Source organism: Teleopsis dalmanni, chromosome X, assembly GCF_002237135.1.
Source record: "Teleopsis dalmanni isolate 2A chromosome X, ASM223713v2, whole genome shotgun sequence".
Classification (NCBI taxonomy): Eukaryota; Metazoa; Arthropoda; class Insecta; order Diptera; family Diopsidae; genus Teleopsis; species Teleopsis dalmanni.
Window position 1 is genome coordinate 79257771 of NC_051848.1, and position 7838 is coordinate 79265608.

At 28.5% G+C, this 7838-nt stretch overlaps 1 long non-coding RNA gene across 5 annotated transcripts; it reads left to right on the forward strand.

Moving 5' to 3' along the window:
• Positions 1–3315: 3315 nt before the first annotated feature.
• Positions 3316–5305, forward strand: LOC119687699. 5 transcript variants are annotated; one of them, XR_005253247.1, is made up of 6 exons: positions 3316–3527; positions 3626–3667; positions 3813–3840; positions 3900–4148; positions 4645–4965; positions 5032–5305. It is a non-coding gene; the product is annotated as an uncharacterized LOC119687699 (long non-coding RNA). The 5 variants fall into 5 exon arrangements; XR_005253248.1 differs by having other exon boundaries at positions 5035–5305; XR_005253249.1 differs by having other exon boundaries at positions 5051–5305.
• The last annotated feature ends 2533 nt before the right edge of the window (positions 5306–7838 follow it).

Genomic DNA, 7838 nt, shown 5'->3' on the forward strand with positions numbered 1-7838 from the left:
GTGATTTTATGGAAAGTATTAGGTCTATATTCTTCATGGAAAACTTTTTGCGAATACAACTTCATCAAAGGAGTATTTCGAGCACTGCGTAGTTTTGTTGCGTGACTCGATACTTTTAAATGTCCAACTCGCTGAGTAAAATTTTAAAAAGTATTTGTCACAAAACTATAAAAAATTAAAAACTTTTGTATTTTGTATTTCTAAATTTTTAATATTGTGCATTTCTAAATTAAATCAATATTTGGATTAAAATGATGAAATGAAAAATAGTTTTTTATTTAGTAAAATCTTATGTATCCGTACGAGAGAAATAGTAAGTACAGAGTCATATATTTATAGTATATAAGTTTAGTTTAATATATAAAGCACTTGATACTGGAAAGAGTAAGATGACAATAAACTATTGTGAATATGAAACCGGAATTGATTTTTTTTGTTTGTGTAAAACTCTTACAGATTACCTTATTTTATTAGTTAATAAAACTATTTTTATATTAGAATATAGTAGATACGTAGATCTAATTTTAATTGTGTTCAGATTAATAACATAACACTATTAAGATTGATATAAAAAGGTTTCGCTATTCGGCGGTCTCAGAAAACATTCTCTCCAAGGCACTCTCGAAGAGAACGTCAGCCTCAAGCAGTAAACTTGCATATTAACTACTCTTCATTCTGGTCACTTTCGTTAATTATCTTGTCAACAGCCACATATATTTTTTGGTATTTTATTTAACACTTTTCATGTCTTTGTGTGAACTTTATTTGTGTTCCAAAATTGAATATCAATAACAGATATAAAAATAGCGCTTTCTAAACCAGAATTCGAGGGTCTTATGCCAGCGTTTAAGATCACATAATGCTTCAATTTTGTTTAAATATTCCCACTTTCTAGCCATTTGTAAAAATTTATTAAACCTTTATTAAATCACATGTTTGTACAATAAAATCTTCAATAGAGACTACACACCTATTTATTCTTTGTAACTTGATAACTTGGACAACATTGTGTTTTTTATCTTCCTTTTTGTAAAATGACTAATATCAAGATGGAATTAGTTAACGTATACGTAGCCATAAATCATGAACGACAGAATATAGAGAAAGTTTTTACTTTTGACACAAATAATAGTGTATTGACCAGGTACAGGCGTGACCAGGTACAGAGAAGATCCTCTGTTAGTGCGATCAAAGTTTAATAAAAATTTCTCTCTTGTTCATTCTTACGATGGTGACCACGACTGAGACCACGGCCGTGAACACGACTGCGATTCTTAAGTGGACAGTGCCTAAATAATTTTGATTAATAAATAAATAAATTTAAGTATGAATAATATGAATTTGGAAAATTTTACTGAAGTAGACAGTAGTGATTAAGACGATATAATTGAAAATATGCTTTTAAATCGATTAAAGTAACATAGAAATATGTGAAATCTGATGCGGAGAATACGATGACATGCACGTCATATTAATTGATGGGCATTCGTTGTAACATAACTAATATAAAATTTTTTATAATTAAAATTTGTTTTTACTATGAAATATTTACTTATCTTTTATATCTTAACTCGCAAATTTGTTTATATTTAATAAAAAGGATTGGTCAGCTGATCGCTTACGTCACGACTGGGTCAGCGTTTGGGATTGGTGCTAACATGCAGTGATGCTCAGAGCATCATTTCTATAAAGTTGCAGAACTGATTTATATGCATTGTTCGATATTTTTGGTATATACCTAATGTTTTTTCAAATAATTTTTGTTTTGATGAAAGATGAATTATATGCATAAAAAAGTAATTCAACTAAAACATTAAAATTAACTGCGAAGTACATGTTTTATGTTGTAATTTAATATTTAGTATAAAATTAATAAAACTAAATATGATATGAACCCGAAGGTTGTAATGTACATATTTCCAATGTCCTATTTCATCACTTTACTGAAGGACGTTGAGAATTTTTCGGTATTCAATAATCGATATTCGGTATTCTATATTCGGTGAACATGAACTTATTGCAGTAAAAAGTAATAAGTAAAGAAATATTTATGAAAATGAAAATTAAATAAAAAAACAAGTTTTACTTATATTTTATACTACTTTTTCATATTTTCTCTTGACATTTACATGCTTTTATGTAAAACAAACAAGCAAAAACAAAATTAGCTACATTATCGAGAAAGAATTAAAATGGGGCGTTGACAGAGAGAGCAGAAGACCCAAAAAGTTTTTTTGGGATTGAATTCGTATTACAAAACAGATAACGAAATAATTTAGAAAAAATGCTACATGTCTGTAAAAACTGATAGAATTACGATTGCGGAAGATACAGATGATTAAAGTATGTCTGTAAAATTGTACATTATTGTATACAGATGAAACCTTCAATAGGCACTGATCAGAGAATATTCATTTTGAAGTGATAGTGTGATGTTTGTACATATAAAGTAGTAACCCTAGTATTCGCATCCTAGTAAAATAAATATAAATGTACATATTGTACTCCTTGCATTAGGAGGAATAATAGTTGATACTTTTAAGGACAATCGAAATATGAGTAAAGTGTGGTTTCTAAATTCATCAACAAATACTTAAAAATTGTTTTCTATAATTCCTTGTTTAGATTAATAAAGAAAGATTGTATTATGGATTCCATTGCGTTGCATTACGTTGCGTTGTCTTGCATTCTCCTTTAAAAGCACAATAATCTATCACTTAATATCATATTGTTCTGCGTTTTTCAAGTTTTGTTCTGTTTTTATTCAATTTATTAATTTTACCTATAAAATCTTTAAATTCGTTACCTTTTTCATTTGGATCCTTAGCTGTGTCATTCATTTTACTTGAGTGTTTTTATTCGTCCAGGTTTATATAATGCATATACTGAATAATGACAATTTCATAAATGGGACTCTTTGTCTTTCTTTTTTTGTCTTTATTTATTTTTCATAAGTTTATTTTTCCTATGTCAAAGACTCTATTCCAGAACTTACGTTTGCGAATAATTTACTTCTTCAGAGCAGAAAATGCAGACTGAAAATATTTTCCTAAAAAAAGAAAATTCAATTAGAAATATTTTAACAGTTATTGGAAATATATTTTATTAAATACCTAAAGGAGTGTTCTCCATAATGTTAATAAGAATCATCTGCAACAGCAGATCATGTAAAATAACGTGACTTTGCGAATTCTTCCCTCAAACTAATGGATTTTATGGAAACTGACATCGATAAGGCAGCATTTTAAACAATCTTTTCCAATGTTCAGAATAGTTGGCCTTGAAATTTAAATTATTTTGATATCCCAAAAGAAATATCAATATAGATCATATTAAGTATTGTTAGTTATAGGTTGAGCAAGAAATTACTAAATTGGTAACATATACCTACATATATAGACAATGCTGAACTGAATGCAAATCGCTTGTTAAAGTCATCTTACAAGCGATTGGCCTAACTTCCAGCTAATGGCCAAACATATAGCCACAAAACAACAAAATCAAGGCGTTCATGTTTTGCGCTTAAGGTGAGTAACAATTCGAATATCTAAAAATCGAAATCAAAATTGAAATCTTAAGTGAAAGCATTAATTTGGATGAATTCTCTTCTCTTTGTTCGATTTAGAAAATTCATGCATTTGATAATGGATCGGTCAAAACGTCCTATGTGAGTATTCAGTCCAGAGTACATTCGATTTATTATAATCACCATATTCATATATGGTGCATATTTATTTGCTATTAAACTAATTCCTAGTTCTGATATGTATGTGATTTCGATTATTTTAATTCTGTATTCGTTCGAATTTTAGATAAGCCTTTTTCTTTGGATTAAGTAAGGTAAGTAATATTTTTATGTTACTTTTTCAGTAATACGACTATTATTGTATAATTATTAGAGAGCAAATATAAGGAAAAAGCAGAGCGAAGGTAAATTCTCATTCTCATTTGATGTAAGTTAGGTGAACTTGTGTCTACAATGCAAGTATGGGTATGGGTATGGGTATGCTTTCGTTTCAGACACGAATGCGATATCGCTTTGCAGAACTTAATAAATGGATTCGTCGGATTAGGAAGGTTAGAGCATCCTTCCTTCCTTAAAAGCTCCGTTTAGTGTATGAAATTTACTCAGCTGAGTAACATCTGAGGTAAGAATAATTTATTTTATCTTTACAATGTATACATATATATGTATTACATAGACAAGTCCTATTATATGTACCCTCTTCTAACAGAATAATTGATAATCAATCAAGATTCTTTCTATGACAGATATTTGATATTCGATATAAGCTAAAATTTTTTCTTCACAAATATTTTCACATTTACTTCAATATACTTGCTACTTGATTCAACAAGATTTGATGTAGTTAGACATTCCATCCATGGTCCTAAAGTTCGTTTCTATATATAACATCACATTTTCTTTAAGGCTTTTGTAGATGTTCGGCGTAGTTGACATATTTGAAATCAAGAGTCCCAAAAGAATGTCTGTGGCGTTAATTAAATATTTTAACTTCTTACTATTTAAACACTTATTGCGATTGAGAAATAAAAAGATTAGCTATATGAGAGAGAGAAAATAATTTAAATAATGAAATATTATAAAAACTTATGTGCATACAAATTATTTCTCATTATCAGGTACCCTTCATTGGAGCAAACTCAATCCAACGTCCTACAGAAATATGTTCTCGTTTGATGGCGCATTTACCTTTAAATGAAGCGATACGACGGACCATGTAACTTAGCTGTATTGGTGGTCATAAAGTGGTGAATTCTTTGAAGCCTATCTAAAATTTGTGATCTGATGTGTACGTGGAATTACCCGTCACCACATAATCCGATGTCTAGTTACATATTTTACAAAGACGAAGTGAAACAAGGAAGTAGTGGACAAAGATGAAGTGAAACATAAAGTTCCACTACGTGAAGTAGTGCAACTAATTGGGCAAGACTAATTGGGTAAAGTATATAGAATTACTTTACGTTTAACAACAGATTTTTTATTCATTTAATTCTGGTTTGAAGAAGGAACCTTTACTTACAGCACAACTACATACATTTTCGACAGGAGTTTCCACAGAAGTTACTAATATGGGAAATCTAAGTAAATGGTCTGTAGTGTTACAATTAACGCTAGCGAAAGGGTGCGTCTTGTTAATTGGAGATAACCAACCAAGAACCAAGATAACGATACTATGACTTTATCGAAAATAATAATGTATTTGCTAATACAACTTCATCAAAGGATTTTTTCGAGCACTGCGTAGTGTTGTTGCGTGACTCGATTCTTTTGGGTGTCCAACTCGCTGAGTAAAATTTTAAGAAGTATTTGTCACAAAACTATAAACAATTAAAAACTTTTGTATTTTGTATTTATAAATTTTTAATATTGTGGACTTTTAAATTAAATCAAAATTTGGATTGAAATGAAATGATAGTATTTTAATGTAAAAACAATTAAGTGTTTAAACGAAATGGTAAATATAGGCTCATGCATGCAGGTACGTGATACCAAGAGGTGTAGGAAGACCATGAAAGGAGTGTTAGTTGAGTTAAGAAAACAAATAACTGAAATATTCATATTTGAAAAATCTCAGTGGTTCACACAAATTAAGCACAATATTTTGATATTAGTCAGAAATTGAATTATACACTATCAGAACATAGTAAATATTCTGATCTAATGCACAATTTTGTATTATCTTCATAATTTGGAACATTTGTTTTCTCCAATATGTAGCGTAATATTAGACTATTAAATTTTCATATCATTGATTGATGATCGACTCAAAAATTATGTTGATCTCTTTTTGTTAAAAATATTAGTGCTGTGAAAGAAATAATTTATTATTAAAGTAGTAATGCTATTACTCATTAAACTTCATTTTCTTGGTTATTAAAATTTTAACATTTATGTATTTTTATTCAGTATAATTTATGTAGTTATCTTTTATGTAGTCTTATTCAGTTTATTAAAGGCGTAATTTGTATAAGTCTCTACAATAAATACTTACCATATATATGGAGGAAATAAAGTTTCGGAATATTGAGAACCAAATAGAAAAAAATCGTCGACTTTTGGAAATTGGAAATAGAGGATCTCAAACTTTAGAATATTAATAATAACAATAATTAAATATAATTTATTGCTTTGTTTTAAAAAAAAAAAATTTCATTAATGTACATTTAAAAAAAAAAAAATTAATTGAAATAAAAAAGAATTAAAATAAATAAAAGTTTTTAATTATTTACTTTATAAAGTATTTATAATTATTAATTTTTATCATATTATTTTTAATATTTTGTGCTGCAGATGAATAATGCGATTTTTAAATTTAAATGAACACATGATGCATAATTCTTAGCATTTGTTCTTAAAACAATTCAGTCTGCCAAGCAATTCTATTCGGGGGAGTCTCCCAATAAGGAACTTCTATTCGAAGGAATATTGCATTTTAGGAGAAATTTATCCCCTGGGTGAGAAAGCGTTTATTCCTGTAACAAAAATATGACAACGAATCTGTGATAAAAAGCAAATAATTTTGTGTTAATAGTTATTTAAATTAATTTGTGTATAATATGTGTAATATATTTAGATAGTTTGTGTAATCATATGTGTTTTGAAATCGCAAGACAGAGCAGAAACTTGAAAGAATTTGTTCTAGATTATATATATATTATACTGAAACATTTGATGTGTTTTAGGCTGTTTGCAAATTGCTTTTAATGTCCTTCAAAGAGGAAATTTATAGTCATAGACTATAGAAAAGAGTGAATCCACCTGAAATGCTAAGCCGTTTTTAAAGTTTGGTATTGCCAGTTGACACTGTGGTCGACGGGTGCAAATAAAATAAATGCTTTTCCATCACGTTGATCCTCACGTTGCATTTGAAGGAAAAATAGTTGAATTGTTAGAATTCGATCGATCAATCAAAATGTTAGTAAAGTGTGGTTTAAAAATATCCAAAAATTATTATTATAAAAACAAAAGCAAAATATTTGACATAATGACAGTACCAAAGTTTGCTGGATAAGAAGGCAAAACGTAAAAAATCAAGAATTTAGAAAATTCAGCTTTGCTTTAATATATAGATTTTGATTCTTATGTTAAAGCCCAAAGAATGAATAGAACGTATTCTTAGAATTTAGCTATACAAAATTTAAGTGGGTTTGGTCAGAAGCTATTCACGGAATATGTAGAAAGATTAACTTCAACTTTCAAGCTGTTTCTTGTCTTATAGTGCAAACAGCTAATAAATATTATTTTTCTATTTTTCTATAAAAAAAATTTCATCTATTTTGTGGCATTTGCTGTACACTTCTCTTGAAGACCTTAACGCATTAATGCTATACCGCAAGTGAAATCATTAACTGAGAAAATAAAATGAGTGGATAAGAATATTTTTTCTCTTACATTCCAATTTACTGATGCAATTTGACAACATAATAAATAGGTACATGTGACTGCTATATGGTATTTGGTTTTTCGTTAAAGTCTTATGGATGTCGAAATCATCCAACTCTATGAAATTACGAGTTCGTAGATTATTAAATAATGACGCCATTGTAATAACAAATAACGATGAAAACAGAATCCAAAAGGAATACGGATAACCTTGTTCACACAGACGACCGAAACTATTTCGGAATGAAATAGTTATTGCTTTTATTTTGTGTTTATAATTGTATGTATTTTTTTCCAACTGAGAACTTAATCAATTTAAAATAGTTTAATCCGGAATAGGTACATTCACTATACTACTATTACTTTCAATCCAATCCTTTAACTCCTTTAATTAAAATCCTTTAATTTAATTTGATTGTATGGAGTG